General features: G+C 34.9%; 1 pseudogene; it reads left to right on the forward strand.

Moving 5' to 3' along the window:
• Positions 1-1819: 1819 nt before the first annotated feature.
• LOC118601685 lies at positions 1820-3951 on the forward strand (annotated as a pseudogene).
• The last annotated feature ends 21606 nt before the right edge of the window (positions 3952-25557 follow it).

Genomic DNA, 25557 nt, shown 5'->3' on the forward strand with positions numbered 1-25557 from the left:
TCATAAGAGCTTTGCCGAGAGCTCATCAACAGGGGGATCCCATCCCTGTTTCTGTTTGGTCTTTATGCACGTTAATTTCTCAGGCTTTACAGCCTCTGCAGTCTAACTCTGAGGGCACTGCAACTAACTTGGCAGCACACCAAGAAGAACCTGAACCTATTTATGAAAATCCTATAAAAATAGAGTCTGATAATAAGCAAGAGGAATCTACTGAGTCCTCATCTGAAGAGGAATGTGCAGGCTGCATTCCTCCCAGTATAGAGTCATATCAGGTTCTTTTGGTCCAAGTAAAAGCAATAAATCAGAGGTTAAAGCAATTGCAATTGGGGCCAACTGGAGGATATTTTCAAAAACCAAGAAAGCCCTCTGCACCACCTGTAAATACTTTATTTGGGGCAGAGCCTTCAGTTGCTAGTCCTGTTTCATTTACCTTTCCCCTTTCACCTGATTTGACTAAGGAAATAACAGATGAAGAGAGTAGTCTAGAAAACCTTCCTAGACAGACAGCTACTCCTTAGCTGATGGGGTTCCCTATAGTGAGACAGGCATTTCCCCCCCCACCCCCCAGTGCCCAATTTCCTCAGGGGGTATCAATGTGCAATATACTCCATTGGAACATAAATTCCTAAGAATACTTAAAGAATCTATCAATATAGTATGCAGTTCACTTATGAGACAGGTCTTTTAAATAGTATAGCCACAGAACAACAATTGTTAGTGTCAGACTGGGAAACTATTATAAAAACTGTGTTAGAACCAGGTCCTTATTTGCAAATGAAAACCTGGTGAAGAGAGGAAGCCCAACAGGTGGCTCGTAGAAATGCAGCACGAAACCCTCCAGGGGCTACTCTTGAAGAGCTGATAGCTACAGGAAACTTTACTACCATTAAACAACAATGTCATTTGACTGAAGAAACCTTGTTACAAGTGAAATTAATAGTGTTAAGTGCTTGGTCTCCAGTGGAGCCACCTGGGAAACATCCTCAGTCTTTTACTAAAATCATACTGAGTCCTGAGGAGAGTTACACTAATTTTTTGTCTTGGCTACATACGAATCTGTTCATTATCAATATTTAGCGTATAAATTTTTTCAACAGAAAATTACTCCTCAGAAAATAGAAAATAGACGAGATACTCTTAATACTCTTAATGATTTTCAAAAATTATTGGGAGATATTAATTAGCTTGGTCCTTCCCTCAATATCCCCATATATACTTTAACTAACTTATTCTCTATTTTAGAAGGGCCTACAGCATTGGACAGTCCTCGAGAACTAACACCATTGGCGGAAAAGGAATTTTGAATATTGTATTTTTGAAAGACACTCTTGTAGTCATAAACTTGCATTGCTCAGATTTCATTATTGTGTGGTAAAGGTTCTTTCTCTAACTTGTAATTTAAAAGCTATTAATGATTTCCTTTTTCTTCTATTGGTTAATTAGTCTAAAACTTAGGACATTTTAGCATGGAGTCAACAGTGAAGATAACATGATTTTGTATTGGAGATGAGAAAAGTAATGACTAAATTACAAAATTCAGTGCTTTTTGAGGTACCTTTCTGTTCCTGTTTCTGTTGACCAGTCGCTAGGGGTCCGTGGAGAGACTGGACGCAGTCATATCTCCCGGACCATGGCCAGGCTGAGGGACGCTGCCTCCTGTGCCCTGTTGTCAGGTTCTGTTTATTGTCTTTAGTCTTGTCTCAGTGGTAGGTGGCGAACTTCTCTGGGTCCACCTACACCCCAGTAATTGTCTTTGTCTGAGTGTCTGTTTTGTGTTCTGTTTTGTGTTCTCTGCGCAAGCGATGGAGGGAAACCAGAGTTCACAGAAGACACCCTTGGAGTGTCTCCTGCAACATTTCAAAGAAGGATAAGCTTATAAAACAAAAAAGGGGAATATGGAATACCCCAAGATAAAGGCTTAATAGAGCATTATATACTTTAAATTTTTTAAATCAAGATGAACAAGGCAGCACAGCAGCTCATCAGCATTGGGTGAAACAGGCCAGTGAGCCTTTGCAGCAGCCAGTCTACTACAAGGATCTGAAAGGGGATTGGGTGCCTGCTGAGGTACTGAAATGGGGCTGAGGTTTTGCTTATATCTCTACAGGAACAGAGAAGCTTTGGGTCCCAGCCAAGAATGTCAGGCTCCGGGAGCGGAGAGAAGTGGCAGGTTGTCACTGAGTCGGGTCAGGAGATAACTCCAACTTCTCTCTTCCTTGCAATGACAGCCCTGATTACAGCACAGGTAAGTGGGGTACAAGCTGAGACAGGAAATTATTCATATTGGACATGTGTGCCCAATCCCCTTTTAAATAAGGCAGTGGGATGGGGAGATGCTTCAGTGGTAGTTTATGTTAATGATTCTAATTAACATAAACTGGACCTTATGATACCAGAGGGCCTCTCAGTCCTAAAGAAGAAGGGAGAGTGATTGAGAACTATTTGGTGGGAACGGAAGAGATGCCAATTTGCATGGGAGCTGGAGAGCACTGTTTACAGCTGGGTGCTCAAGCATGGTTGACAATTTGGCAGACTTCTGAACAGAATGCTGGGGTAGGTCACTTGTTTTTGTTAAGTATGGTAGGATTTAAAAATGTTACAGAACCTGTGGATGACACCTCTCCACCAGATTTGCTGTGGTGTGCCACTCCGAAAGTTCAGACGCTTGAACGTTGGGTTCAGTGGACTCAGTATCAAGCTGAACAAGCTCGGGTTTTAGTTAATACTTCTTATGGAAGAGACATTGATTGGAGTCCTTCTGGCTCCGCCCGAGCAAAGGGAGGAAAAGTAAATTTGCGGTGGCACCGAAAGATAGAGAATGGTTTAGTAAGTGTTTTTTTCAGACGGAACTAGTAATAACACAATCATCTGGCATGATGGAGGGTCCCTCCCCCCCGCCCCCATCTCCTCAACTACTCCATCACGGGATACAGAATCATATTTGGAAGTTAGGAGCTGCTTTATTTCCCATGCATGCCTGGAAGGGTTACATAGTTCAATCTGGGAGTTCTTCTCATATCACCTTTCATCGGAATGTTACTCACTTTGCTCAAGCCTGTGTTAGGCTCCCCTATATCGTTATGAAGGACAAGGTGGGGTGAAATGAAACTTTAGGTTATGTTTCATGTAAATACTGTTCTTTTTACACTTGTATTAACTCTTCTATTCCTTTTAACAAATCATATGAAAGCTTATATATTCTTAGAGCTAGAACTGGAGTATGGATGCCAGTTTAATTGTCTCAACCCTGGCAGGACTCTCCTGCCACTATGGTATTGCAGCAACTGATGGAGCACATTAAAAGAAGAGCTAAAAGATTCCTTGGCATGCTGATTGCTGCTGTTGCGGGTATCATCGCTGTTACTGCTGCCGCTGCTGCGGCTGGAGTAGCTCTGCATCAATCTGTACAGACTGCTGATTATGTTAGAACCTGACATCGGGATGCTGAACAGTTATGGACTTCTCAAAGACAAATTGACTCTGTATTGCAAAGTCAAGTAGCAGATTTACAGCAAGCAGTTATATTGTTAGGAGATCAAATTGTTAGTTTGCAGAAACGTGTGCAACTTAAATGTGATTGGAATACTACTTCTTTTTGTATAACTCCTGTATTGTATAATGAAAGTATGTTAGAATGGATAAAGTAAAACAGCATATTTTGGGGTATGGTAATGCCTCAGGTTTAATTACAGATTTACAAACACATATTGCTGACACTTTTTAAAAACAGATCCCTGAATTACAGGGGATCGCAGTGCTACAAAGCATGGTCAATAGTATCGAAGACTTATATCCTATTCCACAAAGTCATGGGTTATTGGGCTCATCTATCGCTTCTTGGATTGTAATTTGTTTGTCACTTATTTTTCTTTGTTTAGTCTGGAAGAGATTCTCAAGAAGCCAAAGACTAAGAAAGACACAGGCTGCTGTGTTCTCAGTAATGCTGAATAAAATTCCGCAAAAAGAAAAGGGGGATATGTTGTGAGAAACATCTGCAGTCCTGGTGGGATGCCTGGTGCTTGGAGCAACAAGGTGATCAGAAGCAGAAGTGGACTTGCACACAAGGACAGATTGCAGGGAAGGCACACATGCCTGACCTATTCTGGGACTTCTTGCTCTAGGGACGAGGATGGGGAAAAGTTACCTGAGAAGAAATAGCTGATAACACACGGTCGTGGCCTTGAGGCTGAGTCTGGGAATTGGCTGTACTTTGTAATTGCTAACCTAATAGTAACTAATTGCTAACCTAATAGTAACTAATGATGCAAAGCCAGCTTTGTGAGGGAGAATAAAAAGCCATGGAAACAGGGGTGGGGGCTGCTAGCATTGTCAATCCTCCTCTCCCTTATCCATGTTAGTAAAAGCATTTCCAGACTCCAACTCTTCTTCCTAACCATCTCTGCAACAAAGATTAATATACAGCAGCTACATTTCAAGCAGAGTTTCTTAGAGCTTGAGAGAGGCACAGCTTTTTCTTTTTTGTTGAGTCTACTAATATTTTGATAAGTGAAGATGTGCCCAAAGAAGCCTATATAAATATGGTTATTTTTAAATGTTCACATTTAACACAAAAATTCTAATGCAATATAATTGTGTTATTCCCAAAATAATTAGATTTATAAAAATATTAATTTGACATAAGAGAAGGGTAGTATGGTCCATCATGGACGCAAACATAATAAAGGTCATCTCTGAAATTGCATGTAAAACTTAATTACATGTGAACTTAATTTTACATGTAAAATATACATATACAGTTCCAGATTTTGACCCAGATACCTGGCTTCAAGGTAGTTGCACTTTTTACTCATGGTGCAGAATCCCTCAGGCAGTAAGGCTCCCTGACTAACCCCAACATTGAAAATGTTTTTCGAATTCTCTTAATCAGCTAGTCTAGTAGCCGAAAGGGCAATGCGTACTACAGAGTCCATGGCTTCCAAGAAGACAGAAAGTGAACAGACCATGGAATAACGTGATAAGGAAGTAATTGAGGTAGAACTGATATAAGAATAACCCTACATGTAAAGGCCTGGTTGGGATTACATAAATCTCTCTAGGTAAAGGAAGAAAGTATCAACAGATACAGGAGGATTTTGTGGATTTCTCATATCTCAGTTCAGATGTTGCCCCTCAAAGAAGTCTTCCTTTATAGAAAACATTATAGATATCAAGATAACAGATACTAATTTGAAACCAAATAAACAATACAAGTGACCATTTCAATAGCATGAAAGAAGCCTGTAATATACAGCATCACTACTTTGTTACTCAAAGTATGGTTTTCACACCAGCAGGGTGGACATCACCTTGGACCTTGTAGGGAGCTTCCAGGGAGCTTTAAGAAATGCTGCACTAGACAGATATTCCTTCACCTTGTTTAATGGGTAGATGAGTAGAAGCATATAAGCAAAAACAAACAAAAAAAATATCCCAGTCTCAAAAGTTCCGAGCAAGGTAATAAGTATTTGCTTCCCTTTTTAAGCTACAGTTTATAATGGTATAATTAAACATTTTCATAAGAAATAATTATTCAAGTTACTGTGTCTATAAATACTAAAATATAGAAATGTTTTATATTTATTGAAAGTCTAGGGTAAGCGTAACATTTACTAAATGTAGAAAATATATAAAGCAAAGAAGAAAGTATGATAGCCTCAAAAACATGATTACCTCTATCAGAAGGCTATAGACAACCAGAATAAATATATGTGTATATATATATTCTGGAGAGAGAGAGAGAGAGAGAGAGAGAGAGAGGCAAATACAATGGGGGGAGTAAATATACTCAAACAAACATTTAAGGATAGAAAATACTTTGAATCAGAAATGAAAACAGGAATGCGCCAAAGAGAGAGAGAGAGAGAGAGAGAGAGAGAGAGAGAGAAATAAAGAGTTGATTAAATCCAGAAAAGAAATGGAATTTAAAAAAATTTCTTAGAAAATTACAATGTGTTAAGGCAGAATGGCGTCAAATGACGATGTAATACGGAGAATTGAAGACAGGCAGGAAAATTACCAAAAAATATGAAAATGACACAAATAAGTAAAAGGAGTCAGAAAGAAGATAGTGGAAATGGAAGACAGGTAAAGTAGGAATAATATTAGTATTATCAGAGTCACTGAAAAACAACAACAAAAAAACCACAATAGAATAGTGACAGAAATGATATGTAACACTATAGTCCAAGAAAAATTCCAGAAAAATTTTAAAATTATCTGAATCTGCATATTGAAAGGTTCACTGGGTAGCTGGCAAAAATTAATGCAAAATGATAAAAGCATTTTTTAGTAAAATAACTAGATTTCAAAGATAAAGATAAAATCTTTAAGACCTCGAAGCAAACAATTCAAATACTTTACAAAATCAAAATAATTAGATGGACATCAGACCTTTTCAAAACCAAATACAAAACAAGACAACCATGAATCAATCTTCATAAAAATATTCAATAAAATAAAGTATTTTAAAAAGGAGTTTATGTCCAACCAATCTGTTTTTCAAATGTCAGCATAGTAAAGTCATTTCTAACATATAAGAGCTTAGGAGATTCTGTACTCAGTAGCTCTTGAGAAATTTACTAGAGGATGAATTTTATCTAACCAAGTAATGATTGGGAAATCTTCAGGAAGAGGATCAATGATGAGTGCATTAAAATATATAAATGTACATATAAGTGTAAAAAAAATGGGGTAAAGACGGAAGACTCAGATATAAATATTATATGCTATGACAAAGTAGAAATTAAGCAATTAAACAATAGAACAATAAAAGAAAGAGAAAAAAAACAGAAAAAAATGCTCTCTAGGCAACAGGTGTGTATAAAAGGATAATAAAATAGTGTAAAACAGATAGTAAAAGTTTAGATAAGAAAAGGTGGAAAGGAATAAATACAAAAGTAACCACTAGAATAAAAATACAAATCATCCTAGAGGCAAATAATAAATAAATAATAAACATAAACAAACAACACAAAGAATGTCCATCTCATATATTAAGATGCATAGCAAATACAATAGAATGTGCATAATGATAAAATATGAAAATTGAGACCAAACATATTAGTCATATCAGTAAATGTGTATGAATTTAATTCCCTTATTTAAAGAAAACAATTTTCAATTTGGCGTACAAATCAAGACCCAAATATGTGCTGTATACAAAGAAAATCCTAAAGCAAAATGATTCAGAGAAGCTAAAAAGTAACAGAATGGACTACTTCTCGGAAGATGGAATAAACATACTTTTTCCCATTTCTCCCACTAAGTACAACTAAGAATCTTGAGTATTGTATATAAAAGAAACGTAAGTCTCTGAAAAATTTGGAAAGAAAGCAGACTAGTTAGGGAGCTCCAGTCCTAAGGTGGGAGGGCGGGGTAGGGGGGACGGGACTGGTGGAGGGTGGAGAACATGGTCAGTTTCTTGGGTTTTCTTTTTGGCTCCTTTATCCCAGACTTTGATCTGAAATAAACAATAACCTAGGAAAGCCAAGGGGCACAAACAGAAAAACCTCTCTTTCTAGCCAAAGAATCAGGAAATGGGCAGCTTAGCAAGAATGTATAGACAATAACCATTCTACTCCAGTCACACAGAAGAAAGCTATGGCTAACCCCAACTCATGCCAGAAAAGGCAAGTGGGGAGCTTAGACTTCCACCTTCCTGTACTTTTCCACACATAGCAAAGACTATAAAGAAATCAAGAGCAGGGTCTCAGTAGCTCCAGTGGCAGCTGACAATTAGCCCAACTTTGCGAAGGCTCTCTGGGAAGGAGGAACCCAGGAGCTGGTCGGAGAAGTTGTCAGCTAAACCTGCTCCTGCAAAAGTGGAACCGAAGCTAAAAAAAGGCGGCAGGAAAGGACAATACCGCAGACAAAAAAAAAAAAAAAAAAAAAAGTGCAAACAAAAGGGAAAAAGGAAGCAAAGGGAAAGCAGGCCGAAGTGGCTAACTAGGAAACCAAAGATTTACCTGCAGAAAATGGAGAAACTAAAAACCAGGAAAGTCCAGCCTCTGATGAAACAAGAGAAAGAAACCAAGTCTGATTAATATCATATACCATGTCTTATCAGCGGTCCCTGTCTCTCTTCTTATACAATCCAGAGAAATATTTTTATCAATTATTTTGTAAATGCAAGTTTTTTAGTAGCTCTAGAAACATTTTTAAGAAGGCAGGGATACCACCTCATCCCACTTTACGAAGTGAAATCATTTACTAGTTGTTTATTTTTGGGTACAACCAGAAAATAATGTAATATTGAATATGAGATGCTTTAGTTTTCCGGGGGTTCAGCTTAACATTTCATAGATGGGGGCAGTTTTCATATCCTATAAAAAATCATACTAAATGGCAATTTGGAGTTGGTTGTGCATTTAATATGTCTTGAACATTTTAAATGACTTCTTTCCCAATGTTTCTGGTAGCATTGTTTCCTAAAGAAAACCATTCCTTGATCTTGGCTCTCTCTGTCAGAAGGTTGTACACTCTGTAACATTTTTGTTGTGGTAATTCGATTTTTATAGTAACTTTGTTAACGTGATGTGAAAGATTGAAAATTTTGATTATGTAGTGTATATGATATTAAATTGTGAATTAGTTGGACTTCGATGTAATAGCGTATCAACATTTGAAGATATTGGTAACTCAATATTCTATTAAGGAAAATTAACCTCCAAATTTTAAGCTAAAAAGGCACTAAAATAACTATTTAGAAAAGAATCACAACTACATGACTTTTTAGGTTTTTGGTACGTACATTAAGAATTGTGTACAAATTGAAATGTCAGTGTACTTATCCTCAAAACAACCAATAAAATCTCAATTATGAAAGAAAAAAAGAAAGAAAGAAATCAAGAGCAACTAGCCTGTTCCATACCCTACAACTCAGTCTTGATGCTTTCTTTTTGTCAATACTGTTTGTTGTAGAGTCTCCAAAATTCTAGACCTCTCCTACTTGTACCTCTGCCCAATTTGTGAAGTTGTCCTTTGTACAAATCTGTGAAATATGACATATCTCTCTCATTTAGGAAATAGCCAGTTTTGTATCCTGCCCCTCATATCCACCTTGATGCCCTCCACATTCCAAAATTACATACAAAATTATATAAATTCTCTAATTGGGCTTTAACTTTTTATTTCCCCTCTCCTTTTAAAGTTGTTGAAACTATACCATTTTACTAGACCATTTGTTAAAAAGGAAAAAAAATATGGAAAAGAAATAAAAGCTAATACTCAACAAATGTTAAAAACCACTACCACTAAATATTTGAGTTATTTGCTTATGTAAGCAGAAAGTTCTTCCAAGCTACCGCAAATAATTTTAAATGATATTGCATAATAATATTACCAAAAATTGGGAGTTAGAGTAAAATACTTACTCTCTGATCATGTGGAATTTCTCAAAGATATCCAGACACAATGTAATGTCTCCTCAGAAAATATTGTACCCAAATATATGTTTAAAGTTCTTTAAAAAAAATCATATTTTACATCCACAAAACGAAGTATTTGAAAAACAATGTGAAATATTTGTATCATCTACTCAACTATGAGTCAACTTTGGAATAATATTTTTGTAAAAAGAAAAATATTACTTCATGATTTCTTGGATATGACACAAAAGCCACATGCAACAAAAGAAAAAATAGACAAATTGGATTTCATAAAAAATTTAAAATTTTGTGCATCTAAAGACAATATCAATAAAGTAAGAAAGCAACCCACAGAATGAGAGAAAATATTTGTAAATCATATGAGGAATTAATATCCAGACTATATAGAAAATTTCTAAAACTCAATAATTTTAAAAACTCTGATTCAATTTTTTAAAATTTATTTACTTTAATTAGTTTCAAGTATATGGTACATTGGTTAGACATTTATATAGTTTATAAAACAATCCCCTAATTGCTTCTTCTTTCCTCTGGTTTTCTACCTAGCTAACTGCATTCCCTATGCCATGCTCCCCATCCCTGTGACTATCTATCAACTACTAATTTGTACTTCTTTAATCCTTCACTCCATTCTCCCAGACCCCTAATCCCCTTCCCTTTTGTCTGTTATCAAATTGTCCACTATATTTGTGAGTCTGTTTTTGATTAGTTTGTCTTTTTTGTTCCTTAGATTCCACATATAAATGAAATCATATGGTTTTTATCTTTCTCTGTCTGACTTATTTCACTCAATGTAATATCTCTAGGTCCACCTATATCATTGTGAATGGTAGGATTTCATTTTTTTAATGGCTAATAATATTCCATTGTATATATGAACCTATCTTCTTTATCCAATTGTCTGCTGATGGGCATTTAGGTTGTTTTCATATCCTGGCTATTGTAAATTGTGCTGCTATGAATATTGAGGTGCATAGATCTTTATGAATTATTGTTTTGGTTTTCTTTGGATAAACACCCAGAAGTGCAATTGCTAGGTCCAAAGGCAGATCTATTTTTAATTTTTTGAGAAACCTCCAGACTGTTTTCCATGCAGCTGTACCAATTTGCAATCCCACCAATAATGTTATGAGGGTTCCCTTTTCTCCATATTCTCACCAACACTTGTTGTTCTTTGATTTATTGATGATAGCCATTTTGACAAGTGTGAGGTGATATCTGATTATGGTTTTAATTTGCATTTCTCTGATGATTAGCGACCTTGAGCATCTTTTCATATGTCTGTTGGCCATTTGCATTTCCACTTTGGAGAAGTATCTTTCAGGTCTTCTGCCCATTTTTAAATTGGATTGTTTGATTTTTTGTTGTTGAGTTGTATGAGTTCTTTATATATTTTGGATATTAACCTCTTATCAGATGTATAATAAGCAAATATCTTCTCCTAATCAGTCAGTTGTCTTTTTGTTTTGTTGATAGTTTGCTTTGCTATATAAAAACTTTGTAATGACAGAAGAACTTAAATAGACATATCTCCACAGAAGACATACAAATGGCCAATAAGCAAATGAAAAGATGCTCAACATCAGTAATCATTAGGAAAATGAAAATCAAAACATATTGATATATCATTTTGTACTCATTAGGAATGCTACTATTAAAAAAATAACAAACAGGAAATAACAAGTGTTGATGAGCAATTGGAAAAATTGGAACCCAGGGTACTATTTATAGGAATGTAAAATGGTAAAAGGTACAGACATTGTGGGAAACAGTGTAGCAGTTCCTCAAAAAGTTAAAAATAGAATTGTCACATGATCCAGCAATTCCACCTCTGGATATACACTCAGAAAAATTGAAAGCAGAGTCTCAAAGAAATATTCATATACCTATATTCATAGCAGCATTTTTCATAATAGATAAAACATAGAGGCAGCCCAAGAGACCATACATGAATGAATGGATAAGCAAAATGTGGTATATACATACAATGGAGTATTATTCAGTCTTAAAAAGGAAGGAAATTATGACATATTGACGTATAGTACAACATAGATGAACCCTGAGAGTATTATACTAAGTGAAATAAACGAGTCACAAAAAGAAACAAACTGTATGATTCCAATCATATGAGGTACTTAGAGTATTCAAAAATCATAGACACAGAAATTTTAAAGTATCTGTGGGATATACATTAAACAGTCAGATGTCAGATAGTCAGAAGAGTGGTCTGGGCTAGAAATAATCTTTAAATTCAGTAGGTTACCAAATAATAATTCACTCCTCAATTTATTCATATACCTGTTTTCTCTATCTTGAATTTTAGTGTCTCATCCATTCTGTTTTCCAAATCCAATTCTTTTTTTCCCATTCCCAAATCCTACTGATTCTACATCTAATTGTCAATCAGCCCTACTTAGCTCTCCCTGGATTCCTGAAATGCTTCGGCAGGGAATTCCATGTTTTCCATTTTTCCTCTCTCCCCCTACCTTATCCTCGAAACTGCTCTCAGCATTATATTTTAAGAATATTGTTTTGCTTTTCGTTCTCACGTGGTTGGTGTCATCAATGACTTTTCATCACTATCATGATAAAAATCCATATTTCTTGGCATAATCTGTTTACTTTTCCAGACTTATCTCTTGCTATATTCTGTCCTCAAAGACAAAAGACTTGTAATTATCTATGTTTCTCTTAATACAACATTTAGTAAAATTAAGTACTTAATAAATGTTTTCAAATGAAATAATAAAAGAATAAGTATTTCCCTTAACAAACAATATTATTTTGGACTCCTTGATCTTTTGCACAAGTCTAGAAAACCTTTACGCCCACACCACACTGCTGCTCTATCTCTAACATTTACCTATTTTTCTTTCCATATCCAGTTTAAGTGTCACTCCTGCCAATGTCTTCATTCACTCATCCTTATCAAATAAAGTAAATAAATTCCTCCTCTTTAACCAATATAGTATTTACCATGGTAAATGCTATTTCTCTCGGCAATGAGCTATTATAACTAATTTAACATATATTCTTTTTTAATGTGCTTGGTTATAGAAATGAATTCATTCAACTCATGCATTTCCAAAGCTTGGCATAGAAATTATCATGTAGAGTAACACAAAAGGGGTACAACAAATAGTTTTTCAATGAATAAAGGAATAAAAGGATGAATTGAAATATAAGAAGTCTGATAAAGGAATTTTACAACCTATGTCATTATGGTATAGCTACCGTCTATTATAATAAATATTTTCAAATATTTATTAATATATGTACTTGACTTGTTCATTAAACTTTTAAGAAATAAAGAATAGTTTCATAGAATTTTTGAAAAATATTCAGAAAACCTATCATAACAAAAAGAGTGAACACCAACAGAAAGGAATAAAAAATGAATAGAAAAAAACATTTCTCAAACAGAAAAAATTACTCTAATTTTACCTAAATATAGAATTAAAACATACATTTTTCAAATTCAAAAATCTCAATTATGACTTCTACTGGTTATTTTTCTAAATTTATGCTTTTCTCATCTTGAAACAGAAGTAGAAGTCTCAGAGTACTGTTTTATGGTCTAAACACTAAAGCAGTTTGACTAATTTCTAGACCAACCACACTTAGCTGAACTTTAGCTCAGAATACAAACGTTTGCACAAAAGTTACTCTAATTGTTCATTCATCACAAATTAGTGGATAATAAGAAGTATTTTGGACCTGGGTATGCATTAGCTTTGCCTTGAGGAGTTCAAGATTTGATTTTAAACAGAAAGCATTCCTTCAATGTAAGTCAAAATGTTCTTAAAACAAAGGAGAGAGAGGTATTTGTGGGGTTAAAAAGAAGAGAAGATAATAATGTCTGGTACATAGTATATAGTAAATAAATATTTGTTAAGTAGGTCTGTTGATTATATGTGGTTAAATAAAATAAAATAAAATAAATCTATATTATTTCCTATTTATTGTCCCTTAGGTAACAGAGAGAATTTGAAAAGCAATCCTTATTCACCAAGGTTCCCTCTTTTTCCTTGTAGAAAAACTTTATTAACCCTTTCTCTGATGGATGAAGGGTATAAAATTATTCTTTATGAGAACAAATTGCTGCATATAGAAACTATGAAGTAAAATGTTACTTAAGTTATTAAGAATACATATATTCATATATATCTATATATGTATGTGTGTGCATATATTTATATATGTAATACACACACATATGTATTACTTATATAACTCATAAGTTCCCCCCTCAAATGATGAAAAAAGGAGAGAGTTGAGACAATATCTGTGAAGGAGTTAAAAAAGTATAACCAGAGTTGAAGAAAGAATATTTTAGGGAGAGACTCCATGAACAAGCAGGAAAAAGAAGATCTCTTTCCTGGGGAGGCTCCTACAGCTGGAACATACATATATAAGACACTCTCACTATATCTAATAATTTTTTCCAGTTGAGGAGACAAGACTTCGATCACCAACCCTCAACTCTCAACCACGCCTGGCTTAAGATAAGGCAACTTTGTAAGGACCACTTCAGGACTCTCTGAAGAGTACCCCCTACAAATCTCCAGGAAGCTCCTCAGACCGGTCTTGTGGCCCTAGGATATTTGTTTCTTAATCACCTCTCTAAGAACCTGAAGGGGAAGGGGATTTAGTTCATCCTCCCCACTCTCTGCTTTCTGTCTTCTTTGTTCCCAACTTGAGGATAATGAAGACTCTAAAACAACATTTAGAGCCCCTGCTGTAAGTATTACTTTGTTTATAAATAGTCTTGGAATGATACAATCTTCCAGGAAGAAAATCTAAAGAAACTTCAATAGGCATCTATTAGAGCTTACTTTCCATAATAGACAATTCGCCCTCAGTCTGCAACTGATCACCACTGAATGTGGAGTCCTTCTTTTGTTCCTTAATTTGATGAGTGCTCTTATTCTATAATTTATTGAAGGCTTTTGTTCCACAATTTGCTCAGAAGGCTGACAGAATAAAGGCCAGATTCCAAAATACAAGCTTTACATATGTTACTGTTCCTATTTTTCAGGAAAATTTTTAAATGCAGTTCTTTCATGCCTAGGCCAAAGTTTTTCCTGATATTTATATTTCTATTATTCAGTGAACTTGGGTAAACCATTTCAGAGGTATTAATTTCATTTTTAAAATCCAAGATATTTTTCTTTCTAAGACTAAACTGGTTTGTTTAACCCATCTTCGAAAGATCCACAAACAGATCATAGAAATTATCACCAGCAGAAAAAAAGAGTTAAAAGATGTAAATCCAGGAAACAAACAAGGTTTGATTTAAAAGTTATTTTGGTTATTTTCAAGCTTGCATTTCAGTGCCAAGATAACTGTAGAAGGCATGAAGAAGAAAGAGATAAATGGAGGGTTTTTTTTTTTTTTTAGTATTTTAATTTTATTCCTCAAATTCCTTCAAAAACACACCCTCCCCTTCCTTTTCTAAACAACTTTATTTTATACTTTATTCATTGTTCTTCCTTTCGTTTTCCATTTCCACCTATAAATATTTGAGTTAAGTAGGAGAGGATCAAAATTAGGCCCAGGAAAACTTAATAAGAAGAAATAACAATGATTTCAGAGGTATTAGATTTAGTTTCATTTATGCAAAGGCCAACTGAAATATTATCTGGGTTTCCATGAAGTGAATTGTATTTAGTCACAAGAAAATTTTTGTTGAATAAAAATAAAGTGACTTCTTCAAAATGGCAGTGTATCTTGCAAATGAAAGCTGAAAGAGAGCGAGGTAGTTAAACTTATATCGGACAAAACAGACTTTAAGTGAAACAGTGTAAAAAGAGACAAAAAGTTCATATAATGATAAGGGCATCAATTCGTCAAGAGGATATAACAATCCTAAATATGTATGCACTCAACATTGAAGCACCTAAATATATCAAGCAAATACTAACAGATTTAAAGGAAGAAATAAACAACAATACAATAATAATAAAGAATTTTAATACCCTACTTTCAACAATATATAAATAATCCAGACAAAATACAATATGGAAACATTAGACTTGAACTATGGTCATGCTCTATGTAATGACACTTTGTCAATAATAAACTACATGCACAATAGTTATCCTGTAAGATTACAAAGTAGATGAAAAATTCCTGTCACCTGATGACATTATAGCCATTGTAATACTGGAAAGCAGTACACTACACAAATACTTATCATTGTGTTACTATTGCCTATCGTATTCAGTACAGTAACATGCTGTACAGGTTTGTAGATTAAGAGCTGTGGAGAAACAGATTCCATCACCCCAAAGCATGTCTATTTGGCATAAGGATTATTTTAGGCTGGTTAAATTAAGAAATAACAGACATGCAAAAAGCTCTGAAAACCAAGTAGAAGTTACTCTTTGTAAAAGACATTTACATTTGTGAAGGAAACCTCCATTTAAAAGATGTCTCTCTTTCTGCACCAAGAAGAGAGGGATAACCTTATCTTAAGACTAAACACTTATCAATGCAAAAGGGAATGACTTAAATCTGCTTAACAACCTTACCTTCTTCGTTCACTGTGCTTTTCCTGGTAACTTCCCATAAATGACTCCCTGAACCATCAACATCTTTTGTCTTCAGCTGAAGACAGCACTTAAGTGGAAACTTCAGCCATTTTGTCATTTCCTGGTTTTTCTGGGTCTCCCCCATGTATACAGGAGACATATATTTTATTAAACTTTTCTTTTCTTCCCGATAATCTGTCTTTTATTATAAGAATCACTCAATCAAGACCCCAGAAGGACAGAGGGAAAATCACTTTTCCTCCCTTACAGAGCAATAAGCTATATACCATATGACCTAGGTGTGTAGTAGGTTATACCATCTAGGTTTGTGTAAGTGGATTCTATGATGTTCACACACTGCCTAACGACACATTTCTCAGAAGGTATCCACTATGTTAAGTGGAACATGATTGCATACTTTAGATCAAATGGACCTAACAGATATACAAAGAGCATTCTATCTAATATCAGTAGAATACATTCTTCTCAAGTATAGAAGGAACATTCTCTAAAATAGATCATATGTTAAGTCACAAAACAAGTGTTAGGAAATATAAGAAGATTGAAATCCTACCAAGTACCTTTGTTGACCACCATAATATAAAACTAGAAACCAATAACAGGAGAAAGACTGAAAAATTCTTAAATATAGGAACATTAAACAACATACTATTGAACAACTAATGAGTCAAAGAAAAACTCAAAAGAAATAATTTTTTTAAATCTTGAAACAAATATGAAAACACCATGCTAAAACTTATGGAATATAGAAAAAGCAGGTCTAAGAGGAAAGATTATAGCAATAAACACCTACAATAAGAAAAAAGAAAGATTTTAAATAACTTAACTTTATACCTAAAGGAACTAGAAAAAGGAAAACATACTAAGCCCAAAATTAAGAAAAGGAAGGAAATAACACAGATCAAAGAAAAGGTAAGTAAAAAGAGACCAGAAAAATAACAGAAAATATTAATAAAACAAAAAGCTGGGTTTTTAAGAAGATAAAATTTACAAATATTCAGCTGGACTAACTAAGAAAAAAAGGAAGAAGCAAGCTTTATATCTAAGATCAGGACCAAGACGAGGATGTTTATTCCTACTACTTTTTATTCAATATAGTATTGGAAGTACTGTCAGAGCAATTAGGCAAGACAAATAAATAAAAGTCATCCACATTGAAAAAGAAGAAGTAAAATTGTCACTATTTACTGATGACATGATTTTATATATAGAAAACCCTAAAGACTCCACCAAAAACTATTATAAATAATAAACAAATACAGTAAAATTTTAGGGTACAAAATCAATACACAAAAATCTGTTCCACTTTTATACACTAGCAACAAACTATCAGAAAGAGAAATAAAGAAAACAATTTCATTAACAATCACAGGAAGAATAAAGCACCTAGAAATAAATTTAACCAAGGAGATGAAGGCCCTATACACTGAAAACTATAAGACATTGCTAAAAAAAAAATGAAAAAGACACAAGGAAATAGAAAGATATTTTGTGCTCATGAATTAGAAAAATTAACATTGTTAAAATGTCCATATTACCCAAAGCTACCTACAGAGTCAATGCAATCCCTACCAAAATCCCAATAATATTTTTTAAAGAAATGGAAAACAAAATTCTAAAATTTGTATGGGATCCCATATAACTCAAGCAATCTTGAGAAAAAAGAACAAAGCCAGAGGTATCATCCTATTTGAGTTCAAACTATACTATAAAGTACAATAATCAAAACAATATGATATTGGCAGAAAAACAGACATACAGACCAATGGGACAGAATTGAGAGCCCAGAAATAAACTCAAACATATATGGACAGTTAATTTTATGACAAAGGAGCCCAAAACATACAATGGAGAAAGGAATGTCTCTTCAATAAATGGTGTTGAGAAAACTAAATAGCCACATGCTAAAAAAATGAAATTAGACTGTCTTAGATCATATGCGAAAATTAAGTCAAAATGTATAAAAGACTTGAATGTAAGACCTGAATCATAAAATACATAGAAGAAAACATAGGCACTGTGATCTTGAACATCAGTCTTAGCTACATTTTTGTAGATTTGATTTCAATGGTAAAAGAACAAAACAAAAAATAAACAAATGAGACTACATCAAAGAAAAAAGTTTGTGCATAGCAAAAATCATCAACAAAACAAAAAGACAACCAAACAAATAAGAGAAGATATGTGCAAATGATATTTCCAATAAGAGGTTAATATCCAAAATATATAAAGAACTCGTACAATTCAACAGCAAAAAAATATGTTTGAAAATGGACAGAGGCTATGAATAGACACTTTTCCAAAGAAGACATACAGATGACCAATAGGTACGTGAAAAGATGTTCAATATCACTAGTTATTATGGACACAAAAATCAAAACCACAATGAGATATTACCTCACACCTGTTAGAATGACTAGTATCAAAAAGACAATAAATAACAAGTATTGAAGAGGATGTGGAGAAAAGAGAAATTTTGTATACTGTTGGGTGGGATTGTAAATTGGTGCAGCCACTACGGAAAACAATATGGAGATTCCTTTAAAAATAAAGAATAAAACTACCATATGATCCAAATATTCTACTCCTGGGTATTTATCCAAAGGATATGGAAAAACTAATTCAAAAAGATATATGCACCCCTAGTTCATTGCAGCATTATAACAATAGTCAAGAAATGGAAACAACTTAAGTGTTCATCAATACATGAATGGATAAAGAAGATGTAGTAGATATATAGAAAGGGATATTACTTGACCATAAAAAAGAATGAAATCTTGCCGTTTGTGACAACATGGATGGATGTTGAGGATATTATGCTGTGTAAAATAAGTCAGATGAAAAAAGACAAAAATTGTATGATTTCACTCATATATAAAATATAAAACAAAACCAAAAAAGAGAAAAGAAAAATGAACTCATAGATATCAGAGGGGAAGAGGGGAAAGGATGAATGGGTAAAGGTGGTCAAATATATGGTAACAGATGAAAACTAGACTTCAGTCTAGTTTCTGTACCAGCATGCTTTTAAAGTAAAATAAAATCTCTAATAGCTCTTAATCACATGCAACTACAGTTATTTTCCTTGTAGTAGATTGGCAAAGATCATGAAATTCTATTTTTTAAAAAACAAAAACTTCTGGCAAGTGTATGGAAAAGAGGAAATTTTACACATTACCAGAGGTGGTGTAAATTTAAACAGCCTCTGAGGAGGGTGATTTAGATAGCAGTTCAAATTTAAAATGAGCATGCCCTTTGACCCAGAAAAACCATGTTTATACCTAATTTGTATTAGGAACGGATATATGCAAAAAGTTAATCATTTTAGCATGTTTATAAGATCAAAAGAGTGAAAACAACCTAAATATCTATTACCAAGGGTCTAGCAAAATAAATTGCGGGTATGCATCTATGCAATGGAATAGTTGTTTACTATTTAAAAGAATATGATATATCTATGTACACTGTTACAGTGAAAAATTAAAGTGCGGAGCATTGTGTTTATTCTGCTAATGTATTTCCACATAGCACATATACCTCCTTGTTTGCATGTGAAATTGAATATCTCCACTAAACTATACATGAAACTGATACCAGTGATTTCCTCTTGGGAAGAGAATTAGGTAGTTACAGAGAAAAAGTAGAAAGATTTACTGTTCATTGTATATGGTCCTGAATATCTTTATTTTTATAACATTCATTCAATTTTTAAAATGCATCAAAACTCTAAAAATCAACACCTTACCTCATACTTGAAAGGATTACCAGATTGTTTTTTAGACACAGCCCCTTTAAGAGGAGGAGAGATAATACCCAAGGCAGAGCGGCCTAGGAAATGCCAAATTGGCTTGATAAAATAGTGATCTTGAGTTACACACACTCAGCTACTGTGCCTGACTGGTTCCATTATTGGCTGACCTTTCAGCTCTCCTGGGGAGAGAATAGACACAAAAGGGTAGAGAGACAATCAGGAATTTAAGATGCTTTCATATAAACTCGGTGTAAAAGCTAACAGTTATTGATGACTCACTGTGCTTTAGATATAAGAGCTTTATAAGTTGTTATGGACTGAATGTTTATGCCTCCTCCCCAATTTATACACTGAAATTGTTATCTGCAATATGATGGTATTAGGAGAAGAGAACTTTAGGAGGTAATTTGGCCCTCAGGATGGAGCTCTCATGAATGAGATTAGTACCTTTATAAGAGACATGAGAGTTTGCCCTCCCTCTCTGGTTCCCATGCGAGAGTACGAAAAGACAGCCACCTTGTGAACCAGGAAAGGGGTCCTCACCAGATGGTGGATCTGCTAGTATCCTGACTTTGGACTTTACAACCTCTAGAAGATATACCTTTCACAAATACTGTGAGAAAAAAGTGTTTATTGTTTAAGCTATTCAGTCCATGATATTCTGTTATAGCAGCAAAACTGACTGAGAGATTTTGTATGAACTAAGTCAGGCCTCATAACAATCCCTTGTCTTTGATATCATCATTAAATTAATTTTTCTGCATTAACTCATTTAATCTGCATGACAAACTTACAAGTCTTGTGCTATTATTTAACTCACTTTTCACATTAAAAAAAAAAATCCTGAAGCATGTAGAGGTTAAGAAAATTTCGCAAGTCCATGTAAGCTGTCGAAGGGTTCAATTTGGGGCAGTTTCTAAATCGAGTTCAGAGAAGACATCTCAGACAGAGAAAGGCATTTTGGAGTTAGTCAGTTAATAGATAGTATCATGGTGATGGACGATACAGTCTAAGGAGAGAATGTTGTTAAAGGAGAATGCAAGTCCTTCTTTATGGAATTCTGACAAGGCTGGTTAGAGGAGCAGAATCTAGAAAAAGTGGCTAAGGAACAAAAATTTTAAAAGTGGGGAGAAAATCCAGGGATTTGGTGCTCTGTTGCCCTCTCCAGTGTCATTGTGAGTGTATTAAGAGTGGTCAGCTTTGATGAACATTTCCAAAAGAAGGAAAACATCAGAGAAAGAAAGAAAGGTAAAGAAAAAAAAATGTATGAAAGTATAATTAAATCAAATATGCTTAACATTATGTGGGGTGGGGGGCAAGGGGTGGAATCTCAAGTCTCAAAGAAATGAGTTAGAGCTTTTATTATTCAGAAGAATAGATTTATGCCTAGCATAGATTTAGTAACCACATTTCTATAAAAATGGTTGAAGTTATGGGGATACTAAATTGAAAAGTATTTAAAAATCCCCAAAGCACAGAGTGGCCATCATCACGTGGGGAATGATGAGTGGGAGCCCCTTGAAAGAAGGATTTTCCCTTTGACTCCCAGAACCTGTAACACAGTAGACACTCAAAAAGGGTTCGACACATTGAACATAACACAGAAAGATTCATTTAGAAGGTAAATAATTATGAGGAAAAGATATTATCTTACTTTTATTTCTAATGTCATTAAACTTGCCAAATTTGCAGTCTCAGAGTTAAACTAGTTTTACAAAGTTTTCCTCACTTGCTTTTTCCTAATGCCATACCAGTCAAATAAAATAAACCATCAGTTCTGCTTACACTACTTGAACCATTAAGTTTAGGTCTTATTTACAGAGTTCAACCTTGGAAAATGTTTTATTACCACATCATGTAATAGCAAACGTGCAGAGCTCATATGTAGACCTGTAAAATTCAGATTTGTAAGGGGAAATTGTAGATTTTAATTATAACAGCCTTATTAAATTCAAGACTTGTATTCAACAACACAGAAAGAAGCAATCCTTTCTTATAAAAAGTTTATTTGGAAACCACAAATAAATGTAAATTATCATTGTGTTCTTTAAATGGAAAATTTGAGTCTAAATGAGTGAATGCCATTTCTAATGTTTCTTAAGAAGAAAAATATTTTACTGATTTTCCATCAAGTGTTTTCATTAGGGTCAAGAGAAGCTTAGATTTTTTTTTAACCTGTCTTTTTTCTCAAAAATTTTGGGAAAAAATACGTAATACAAGACTACCAAGAATTTTGTAAAAGACTTTCTCCACCAATGTTTAAAGAATCCCAAGTGACCTTTATATTTTCATAAAATTTGGTACCTTTTGGGGAGGGCACTAGGAAAAAGGAAGTGGCAGGATGAAGAGAACTAATGAAAACAAATGAACTGAAATCAGTACTTAACCCATCTCCAAGTTGTCAGGTTGAGATGAGAGCCCCAACAGAATCCCCAAGAACCTAGTATCTGAGTCAGTCCTTAATATACCACACATGCCCAACAGAAGAGAAATAAAAGAATAAATATTTATAAAGAAATAGAAAATTTTGTAGTTGGTAATTTTTTCCTCAAAGTAACGATTCTAGTAAAGGCAGCAAATAAAGTTGGGTTGTTTTTTTCCTTTACTCTTCTCCTTGAGGCCCACTGAAAATATCAAAGCAATGAAAAACAGGAAAGAAAACATCACCTTCAATAAATCAAGGAAATAGCCACGTTTTCAGTGTATGACTTCGGACACACACCTGCCAAATAGTGAAACATAATGAAAGGAAATCTGTGCCCCATCAAACTTGGAGCAGGATACAGCTCTCTCCCAAAATGAGTGTCATGGCCCTTATAAGACATATCCAACAATTCTGTCATAGGAAAATGAGTGACAAAGGCATGGTCAGGCCATGCTGACACTGCAGAACATGGAGCAGAGCCAAAGGAGAAATCATGCTAACATACAATTTTTGTGCCTTCCAGATGGGTCTCCCAGCTAAGGAAGATGGACGGAGGAGAAGGAGGGTAGAGTGGAGTGGAAATAAGAGAATGTATGGAGAGCATGCAACTTAGATAAAATTGTAAGAACACCAACCTCTTAAATGGGGAATTGTACCTTCAGCGTAAAGGAAGTAAATTATTTGATGAGAGGGTATTTACAACTACATATCTAACTAGAAACTAAGAACTGGTTTTATAATTTTTTATAAATGCATAAAACATTAACAGCTCAACAATAGAATAAACTAACTTGTGAGTGGCCCCCGGAGAGTGGTGCTTTTAAAGGCTATGAGAATGTTTTTCTGATATAAGTGAATTTTGGGTAATAGCTAAGAATAAGACATAAATAGAGTGGCCAGCTCATCCTCGTTTTCCCAGAACTGCCATGTTTTAGCTCCAAGAGTCTTGCATCCTGAGAAACCCCTTAGTCTTGGCAAATGAGGACGATTGGCCATCCTGAGAAGGAATCACCACTCCTCCAAGATTCCTCAGTGAAGAGGACCTTGAGGATAGTATTCTGACTTTAATTTGGAAATTGCAATGGGGAAGAGCAATTAATCAAGAGAATGTGGTTTAGGAAGCAATGAGACTCAAGTAAATAACCAAAAATGTCAAGGTTGCAGAAATCTGTCACCATACTAAGCCCTTTAATTTACACACTGCTAGGCAGTTTGGGCCGTGAGAAGACTCATGCTTGTAGTACAATAATTAGTTTATTTTTAAGCAGTTTTTAAAGTGTGATCCTGTTGCTGAAAAGAGTAACAAAGACATAAAGAACCATAGAAGGCTGCATTTGTCAGAATGGATTCAAAAAAGACAGCTGCCACGTTCCTATGTGATGGCAAAGGAAATTTTGGCTGTGAAAGCAGTGAGTTTTATGGAAAACATCCAAAAACACTGTGCCACATGTGATTAATTTTATTGTTCCATTAGCCGCCTCCCTAGAACTCTCCTCTGGAGAAGTATTAGTCACCATTAAATAAAGCCCTGCTGCTCCTCCCCTGCTGTGCACAATATGGAGCTGCTCACAGGACTGACGGCCCATGCTGGCGTTCATGCACGACCAAGCGATCAGTGAGAATTGAAAGTGACAAATTTGTGATAAAATCAATGAAGCCCACATCAGCACTTGGCAATTCAAGGAGAAAGGATTGTTCAGTGGCTCTGGGTTGAGGATCGGCAGTGGTAGTGAGAAAGGGTTTGAGGAGTTACTTGGAAGGAGATTGACTACCGGGTCCAGGCTAGAAAGGGAAGGACATGAGGGAGATGAGAAATTGGGAGTGCAATTAACAATCAAGGCCACAATGTGATGGAAGAGCAAGTTAAGTGGGTTAAAAGTTGTAAGCAAAGGATGGAATGTCAAAATTGAAGGTTTCGGAGATAAAACAATTACAAGTGATTAAAGGTCCAGGGTATTAGCAAGAAAGTGGGTTGCTAAATTTGAAAAAAAAAATATCCTCGAAGTAGATGACTAAAAAAAATTCCTAAGGGACCAGTGAGGACACTGAATTTTGCCCAGAATTATGTCAAAAGGTGCAGTGAACCATGAAGAACTCCATGGCATCTTCTGGAGAATGACTAAGACAGTCACAAATTTTCACTAGGGTTCACAACTCTTCTTAGAGCAATACTTAGCTTTGTGTTAGGAGGATAAAAGACAGATATTCCCAGAACCTAAATCTGGGGGCTATTGTAACCTACATATTACAAAATGCAGTACTCAGAAAACCGCATGAAATATTATTAAAATGCTGAAATAGTTACTGCGACTCAATGTGCAAGATCTCCTGGCTTTGGGATGATTGAGCAAAGTCCTCAGGGATAGAATAGCCAAAGAATCACTTAACTGCTTAAATATCAACAAATCTGATCTTGAAGTGAAGCCAGTTAGTTCAGCCACAGGGTAAAAGGAAATTCATGGAAAAAAAAAATGACTAAATGATGACCATGTGAACAGCTTGGAAGCAAAAGGCAGAAGTATCATCGTTCATGTGTGTGAGTGTATATGTGCATGTGTACACCTGTGTGGTATTGTTCTACAATTGTCAACACAAATTGGGGGTGGGAAGATAAGAAATTAATTTCATTTAGACTTGGCTCTTTCACCTTTCAGCCTGGTTATGACTGGATAGCCAAGTAGCTGATTCTTCTCAAGTTTTGTACCCCTTACTTTGTTCATATCTCTCTTTATGTCCTCAGTGTAAATATTAACCAAAAATTGAAGACATTAAAAGGGGATTTTTCCCAGAAACTGAGAATCGCCGTAAGTATTTTCAAGAAGTTTAAGAAGTTTCTCTTAATAAGAATAGCAAATACAGATTTACTGTATGCCAACCTCTGTTCATATTCATCAATTTATCTAATCCTCACAGTAAACTTATAAAGTAGATATTATCGTTACCCTTATATCAATATGAAAACCAGGCATGGAGAGGTTAAGTAACTTGTCCAAGATAAAGCCTTGATTTGAACCTGGGCAGTCAGGCTCCAGGGATCCTGTTCTTAACCATTAAATCAGTGGTCTTTAAAGCATGGTCCTCAGACCAGCAGCAGTAGCATCTGGGAATTTAGAAATTCAAATTCCTGGGCACCATCTCAGATCTACTAAATTAGAAACTTTGGAGATGGGGACTAGGAATTGTGTTTCAACAAGGTCTCCAGGGAACTCTAATACAAGTTCAGTTTGAGAACCACAGCAGCATGCCTAACCTGCCTTGAAGTAACCACATGGGAAAAGCATGCATTGCTAACAAAGGCCATGCTGATAGTTTCTCCACCCATATTTGGAGGGCAGAATCACTGTTGTTGCAGAATTTTTATATTAAATTTTTTACCCTTGGAGCCTGCATTCTGCTAAAAGGAATTCACTTAAGAACCCACAAAAGGATAATGTTTGTGTC

Source organism: Rousettus aegyptiacus, unplaced genomic scaffold, assembly GCF_014176215.1.
Source record: "Rousettus aegyptiacus isolate mRouAeg1 unplaced genomic scaffold, mRouAeg1.p scaffold_m13_p_4, whole genome shotgun sequence".
Lineage (NCBI taxonomy): Eukaryota > Metazoa > Chordata > Mammalia > Chiroptera > Pteropodidae > Rousettus > Rousettus aegyptiacus.